The sequence below is a fragment of the Triticum dicoccoides genome, chromosome 7B (assembly GCF_002162155.2).
Source record: "Triticum dicoccoides isolate Atlit2015 ecotype Zavitan chromosome 7B, WEW_v2.0, whole genome shotgun sequence".
NCBI classification, from domain to species: Eukaryota; Viridiplantae; Streptophyta; class Magnoliopsida; order Poales; family Poaceae; genus Triticum; species Triticum dicoccoides.
This window is the reverse complement of record NC_041393.1, coordinates 658,002,958-658,011,139: the sequence shown is the minus strand read 5'-3', so window position 1 is coordinate 658,011,139 and position 8,182 is coordinate 658,002,958. Positions and strand designations below refer to the sequence as shown.

General features: G+C 48.3%; 1 pseudogene; it reads left to right on the top strand.

Annotated features, from left to right (window-relative positions):
• Nucleotides 1-2,362, top strand: part of LOC119339301 — a 7,906-nt pseudogene extending 5,544 nt beyond the window's left edge.
• Nucleotides 2,363-8,182: the final 5,820 nt, after the last annotated feature.

Here is an 8,182-nt window from a genome sequence, read left to right as displayed (position 1 = left end):
CCTCCTCTCCTGCAGTTCCTCCTCCTCTCCTGCAGATTCTCCATCCTCTCCAGAACTATATGGGCTCTACAACCATCAGTTGCAAGGTGTGTATGGCTGTATGCCTAGTTGCCTAATGGCTACCAAATTCTACTTAATTCTGTTGCTTACAAGTCTCTAAGGCATCACCTCGCCTTATGCCTTAGCGCTTAGGTAGTGAGGCGCCCCCCAGCGCCTCGCCTCGCCTTACCGCCTTAAAAACATAGAGAGCCATTGGATGATGGCGAGATCATCTTTGAGCCAGCGTGGATTGTGAGGCTACGGAGGTGAGTCATCGGAGAGATGATGGAGGAGAGAGCAGCGGCCGAGGTGGATCTCGAACAGATGGCGCCAGTGATAGTAGTACGGCTGTGAAGATCGAGAACGATGGGGATGAATGGCGTGACGTCGGTGATGGTGTCGCTGAAGGAGAGAGAGGAGGGAATAGTCAGGGTGGTGGTGGAGGAGGTGGACGGATTGGTTTGGGTGCCGGCGGCGGGCTGGGATGGGTTGCCGGGGCCAGTCATGGTTAGGGAAGTTCAGGAGGGGATCGGGAGATAATCTGATACCATGAAAACTGATTGAGATCTTTCCTTAATTCATTCAGAGTACAAGACAGAGTACATATAGGAGGGCCACACCCAACGTAACCGAGTACGTGCGCCCAGTCGTGCGCAGATCGTGGGGAGACTCGGTGACCGAGTCTCCTGTCTAACAATATGCCACACTCTGAAACGAGGGTGTCACATGTGTTCAATCGCCAGGCAGATTGCTCAAATCGACTCAAGCTCGTGCAAAAATCATCTCTGCCGGCGCCGGCTTGTCCCCAGGACGATTACTTGATTGTGCGGTGCACCATCATAGTCATGAAGGAACTGCCGGATGCGGCAACCACGGTGCCCGTGCCGACCTCCAACTTGCACCAGCACCTTGGTGAGCTGCTGCGGGGCGGGACCGGAGGCGACGTCACGTTATTCGTCCGTGGTGAGTCCTTCCTTGCTCACAAGCTCATTCTCGCCGCAAGGTCCCCTGTCCTGATGGCCGAGTTCTTCGGGCACATGAGGGAGGCAAGCTCTCAACACGTCGTGGTCGAGGACATGGAGCCGGCAGCATTCAAGGCCATGTTGCACTTCATCTACACCGACACCGTGCCTGAACTTGATCAAGAGCTGGAAGCCGCGGCGCCGATGGCCCAGCATCTTCTTGCGGCTGCTGACAGGTATGGGCTGGACAGGCTCAAAGTCCTCTGTGAGGGCAAGCTCTCCGGTGGCATCACGGTCGACACGGCGGCGACAACTCTGGCGTTGGCTGAGCAGCACAACTGCTCGCACCTCAAGGCCAAGTGTCTTGAGTTCATCATCAGTACTCCTGCAATCTTTGATGCTGTGGTGGCGACGGAGGGGTATAGGCATCTGGAGGCAAGTTGCCCTTCAGCGCTTACTAGCATTCTCCTCTCTGTGCGCGGGAGAAGGTACTGAAGGCAAGCTGCCCTTCAGCGCTTACGCATTCTCCTCTCTGTGCGTGGGACAAGGTACTTGAGACAAGCTATAGGTGCTGAAGTTCAACGAGTCTATGCATTTTGTTACTTCCTTTTGATGCTTGATTTACTAGAACTTCATTATGATGACGTGTAGAACTTAATATGCATGTCTGTCGCCTGATGATGGCATTTATCCTACTTCCATGTACGTTCTGAGCAACTACTGCACGGCTGCATTTTCTCCTTTAGTTGGTGGATTTTGGTACATGCTAAATGCTTGTTTTGTGAAAAATCATCTCTTGCCAGGCTTGTTTTGTTATCCCCCTGCATATTCCCCTGTTGGTTTTGCATACAAGACTGCAGCTGCTTGTTTAGTTCTTTTGGAACTGGACAAGACTTGGTGAGAATGGTTTCATCATGCGTCGTAGTAACAGGTTTTTGATTGTTCAAACTGCGGTAGTGTATAATTGGACTTGAAGACTATCGACTTCGACTGACCAGAGTTAAAAAAAATGATTGATGACCGATCTATTCTAAATGCAGCCACAGTTCTACATGGTTCCGTTCGTATTTGGATCCCGCCTTGTATTAGGTCGAAGACAAATATGTTCTGTGAAAATCTTGCTAAATTCATGTTGGCAATTTTGTTTCCCAAAAATCCGTTATTTCTGCTTGTATATTCAGAGGTATAAAGTGTTTTTCAAGAATAAGCAGAATCACTGCATGCTTATTCAGCAAGTAGCTAGGTGGATTCTGGATCTCATTGGCGGGTTGACAAGGATTGCCCTTTCTTTCTTTCTTTTTGCGGGGAGACAAGGATTGCCCTGGCGAACCATCCATTTATTAATAGATTGTAACCATTAGATCTTCATCAATAAATAATAGAAAATTAAGCCAAGAGATAGTGATACATTCAATTTAAAATAGAAGTTGCTTATTGAAAAGCACAAAACGATAGGAAAAGAGGAGCACCAAATACAAGAGAAAAATTGGTCATCAATCTGGCTGACCATATATTTGTTAGCATACCACATCTGATAAATCTTTGTTTTCATGCCTAAACAATTCATAACTAATAAGAATGCCGAGATGTATCATAGTTTTTTTTTACTTAGATGTATCATAGTTGATTGATTTATAATGGTATACAAACATATATCTGACTACTGGGTTATTAATTGGAGTACAAAAATAATATAACATCCCACTCTTATACCTATTAGAGATGATGATTATTACACCATTTCAAACCGAACACACTACATTCATCTTTCAAATAACACAAATATAGAATAACATGTGTCTTTATAACTTTATCCAAACAATATTTGGCCACTGTTTTGGTGAAACATAATAATTATATACATATTTCTGGAAGTGTACATATAATATTAATGACTAACAATCAATGCTAAATCATCGTGCATAGCTATATCATAATCCAAAGATACCATGCTATCTTGCAATCTAAACTTAATTATATGCATTCATCCAGTCTATACAAAGGTGTTTCTTAGAATGGCATAATAGCCAAATTTAAATCTAAATTAATGATATTTATTGTATGATATTTTATCATTGCTATCAGTGATATAACGTGAATATATGAAGATGATGCCCTCGCGCCGGTGGTGGACTGATGCTTGGTTGGGGCTGTCACGACACCCATGGACCCGGGAGACATCGGCACATCGTTTGCTCATTTACTTGCCTATGAACTACTGCTACTACGCATCCTTCATCTTGGCGTTCCTTCGTCGCTTAGCCAACATATCTGCCTGTTTCTGCACAAGCAGGGGCCTGATGGGCAGTCACGGCGGTAGCCGGTAGGCACCATGGAGGGGCTGCACACTGGTGAAGCCTTGTCACCCTATCGAGCCAATAGGTTTTCGACTGCGCCAACCCTCCCGTCCCCACCATGTGCATCAAGGCGTTCGAGTCGGTAGAAACCAATGGAGGTGTCGAGAAGTACCCGTATGTATGGCGAGTTCAAGCCTTCAAGCGGGAGAAACTGCAAGGGGTGCTGTTGGAGTTGCTCTTACCTCGACATAAGGGATAGGGGGGCCAACGCCCCCTTCCCTGTTAAGATCGAAAATGTTGTATTGACCAGATTAATTCAGAATCGCTAGACAGAACAACAACAATGGACGCTGGACCCTCCATCCGCTCTCCCGCTTCCATGGTGTGTGCCCAGCTATGCAACATAGTGGAGCTGGCGGCTGCATTGCGATCTATAGGTAGCACTCCGCCTCCATGATGGAGAGGATGAAGAATCCGAGGCTGACTTCAGGGTTGCGCCGGGGCGAGGCCCATCCAAAAGGTGGCTAGGTTGAGTGTGTGCGTGAGAGCTTTGAGGCTTGTCACAACAAAATGTGTTATATTCAAAGACGAAAATACTCATGATGAAAGAAAGACCGCCGTGTAAGATCATATTAGTTTGCTCGGCTTGTTATTCAAAAAGGTAAAATGGTATGATTCTGGTGAAGTCTTGTCATTCCCATGTGTAATTACGATAGCATCTTTACAGTACATTCCATATGCTCGCGTTCATTCCCCCACATTGTTTTCCCAATTCAACCCATTAGCACCAAGTAGCCAAGGAGGGACACAAGATATCCCACTATGGTAGTGCATATACGTCTGGCCAAAGGAGCTCAAGCCACGCATGACAAGCCAAACTTGCTCCCTCGTCGGGTGCTCGGGTGCTATCAGCATGCGTGAAAAGAGATCATAGTCAATTTGACTCTTGCCAGCGAGGCTAGGTGGCATGGTGGGGAGAAACCCAGGAATGCCAGCTGATTTCAATGATTGCATTGGCTTCAGCTTCACTCCAGAAGAGTTTGAGAGTAAGTGGGCTGCTTTTGTGCTGAAGTGGCCGGTTGTTGCTTCAGCTTCACTCCAGCGGCGTCAAAGAAGCAACTCCGTCATACAAACGTGTCAATGGATTTTGCTAGTCTTGCTCGGGTTGTTAGTGGGTCAGATGCTACTACTGCAATTCTGAAGAAACACATAAAAGCGACGCGCACATATCTTAACCATTTCCACAAGTGCAAGAAAAAGAAGGCCAAATTGCCTACTCATCCAGGGCGTGGCGCCCCTCCAACAGCAACTAGTGCTCATATGCCACCTTCTGATGGTCGTGCAACTATTTTTGTTGATCCGACACCAATGCCAAGTGGTCTGCACCGATTGCAGGAGTTCCTAGGGATCCACCTAAGTCAATGACTAAAGGGCATGCGAAATCTAAACGGATCAAGTCGGCACTAGAGTTGCATCCAAAGAGAAAAAACAAATGTTCCTTTTGTAATTCAGTTGACCACAATGCTGCAAATTGTCCAGGGCGGTTGGTTTGAGATGGATAAAAAGGCAGTGAAGTCGGAGAGGCGATCCATTCTGCTGAAAAAAGGGCGTGTGTTCCCAATGGCTGATGCAACACATTTTTGCGGCTATTGTGTGTTTTAATTATGACTTTACAAAAATTATGGTTGCTTCCTGGTGTGTGAAAGGTTGAACACTGCGATACATGTGCCTCATGCTTAATTTGGTGGGGAGGGGGTGTTTTTGTTGTAAGAAACATATTTTGCAACCATTTGTTATGTAAGAGTTACTATTTAAGGTTACACCCTTTTAGTAATGGTTATTCATGAACTAGTTGTTAATTTATTTCAACTAATACCTCTAAAGCGCTACTGTGGAACATGTTTATCAAATGCTAAACAGGGAGGAAAATGTCTGCTCCTACATACTTCAGCCACTAATGTGTACTGATGTTGCTATCTATTGTGGACAAGTGTTGCAAAAAACATTCAACATTTAAACGTGCATTCAAAATAAAAATAAAGTAAAAAAGCATGTATGGTTCAACGAAAAAAACCTTGAAGCTAGCCACCTGTCAGGTTGAGAGCTTGAGGATATCGCGCCATGGTGCCTTGTTATCATCAGTATTTACTAAAGCGCTTGTCAAGATCCTTCTGATGTTGGTGATATTGCTGGGACCAAAGTTTGGCACGAACCTAGCTTCTCAAAGATTTGGTAATGTTGCAGCAAAAATCCCGCAATCAAACCTTGCGAAGCGAAAAATATAAAAGAGATGCAGTCAACTTGTAATCATGGTATGATGAAGAAAAAACATTAGAGCTGAGAATGAAAACTAGAAAATATGAGGGAGAAATGATGCTTTGCATTTCTTGTATATGTAGGATGGCCGGGATGCAGACTAAAACACTTACTCAATGTCCTATTTCGGTACATTGATGTCTTTCAAGCCAAAATCATCCAACTTCACACGGGAATCAGGGTAGTGCTCATCCCATAAGGAACACACCGTTGCTGCAATCAGCCTAGCGTTGTCATACAAAGTTTTGCTCTTTGCCAGAGTTCTCCATGAATCAAGAACTTCGAACCTCCGATCTCGTATGTTGACATTAAACAGCCAGTAGTGGTTCGCTGTTACTGGTTTTGCACTGTCTATGTTCTCTAGAATTGGAAACATTATCTGCACGATGTGGGTGAAAAAAAGGAAAAAGATGAAGTGAGTGCACCACCCCTGCCTCCTCGCGCCGTCCCTGTTGTTCCGCCACTCAACACCCACAGCATGCGCACACGGGCCAAAACCGGCTTTGCCCTTCCCAAGCAGCAGGTCTCTCTCCACACCACTACTACTCCCACCATTAGCCCCATCCCCTCCTCCTACCTACCGCTCTCAAAGACCCGAACTGGTACAATGCTATGCGTGAGGAGTATGATGCACTAATGCGGAATAATACTTGGTGTTTAGTGTCTCGTCCTGCAGGTGCTAATGTGGTTACAGGGAAGTGGATCTTTCGCCACAAGTTCCATCCCGACGGCTTGCTCGCTCGGTACAAGGCCAGGTGGGTCCTTCGCGGTTTCACTCAGCAAGCCGGCGTCGACTACGGTGAGACATTCAGTCCCGTGGTCAAGCCGGCCACCATTGTACGATGTTGAGCATCGCCGCCGGCAAGTCGTGGCCCATTCACCAACTTGACGTGAAGAATGCCTTCCTCCACGGGCATCTTGCCGAGACGGTGTACTGCCACCAACCATCCGGCTTCATCGACTCTGCCAAGTCTTCGCACGTCTGCCGCCTCAACCGTTCACTCTACGGCCTCAAGCAGGCGCCACGCGCATGGTTCTCGCGGTTCACCACCTACCTGCGCACTCTCGGCTTCACCACGTCCCGCTCCGACTCGTCGCTCTTCGTCCTACGACGCGGTCCGCACCTCGCCTACCTACTCCTGTACGTGGACGACATCATCCTCACCGCCGACTCCAGCGCCTTCCTCCAGAGCATCATTCAGTCGCTGCACCGGGAGTTCTCTATGATGGACCTCGGCGCTCTTCATCACTTCCTCGGCATCAATGTCACGTCCACAACTACGGGGTTGTTTCTCTCACAAGAGAAATATGCTCTTGAGATCCTCGACCGTGCCGGGATGCTGAACTGCAAGGCGATCTCCACGCCCGTCGACACGCTGGCCAAGCTCTCTGGTGACTCCGGGCCGCTCTTCCACAACCCCTCACTCTACGGCAGCTTGGCTGGCGCTCTGCAGTACCTCACCTTGACGCGCCCCGATCTCTCCTACGCCGTGCAACAGTGTTGTCTGTTCATGCACGCGCCTCGGGAGAGTCACTTCCAGCTCGTCAAGCGCATTCTGTGCTACGTCCGCGGCACTACACACATGGGGTTGCAGATTCATCGCTCCGCCGCGTCTGAGCTTGTGCCTACTCCGACGCCGACTGGGCCGGTTGCCCTGACACGCGCAAGTCCATGTCCGGCTACTGTGTGTTCCTCGGCTCCAACCTGCTCACATGGTCCTCAAAGCGGCAAAACACGGTGTTGTCACACCCTAGCTAGTCATGCATTAGAGTGTTGCATCATGTTTACTTCTTCATCAGAAACTTGAAATGGGGATGACAGAACCCCCAGTCCCCTCTGAAACCAACTAGGGTTTACTAAAATAATTTTCAATGAACCTGAAATGCCCTTCTAAAATGCCCATCATTTTTGTCTTGGTTCAGAACCTCTGCCAAAAGTGGTGCACATTTTCCTAGGCCATCTTAGGGTTTTTGAATTAATTCATAAATATTTGAATTTGGGCATTTAAAATTATATAAAATATTTAAATGCTCAAATACCTCCAAACTAAAATGTTTCATGTTGGAAATAATCCAACTATGGACCAGGAGTGATTTGGCGATTTTTGAAGTTGCCTAGGTATTTTATTAAATTCAACAAAGTTGCAGATATATTAAATAAAAACAGAAACAGAAAAAAAGGGGAAAACTTACCTGGCGCCACCGCAGGCCCACCAGCCAGCCCACCTGGCCGGCCCAGCCTAGCACCGCGCCAGCGAGCTGCTTCCGGCCAGGCAGGCAGGCAGGTGCTCGACGGCGAGCACCGCAGCGCGCCACGCAGCTGCTCGCCGCCTCGCCGCCTCCCTCGCCCGGCTAACGCCGTGGATCAGCCTCCCTCTCTCCCCCGAACCCCCCAGACACCCCCTCTCCTCTCCAGTTCCTCCCCCTCGCACGCCCCAGCCATGGCCGACGCCATCGCCGCCACCCCCTCGCCGTAGCCACGCCCTCCGACCACCCCACGCCGTGCCACCGTGTCCAGGAGCTCCGCCGCTGTCCACTTCATCGAGCAGCCGAGCCCCGAGCGCTCGC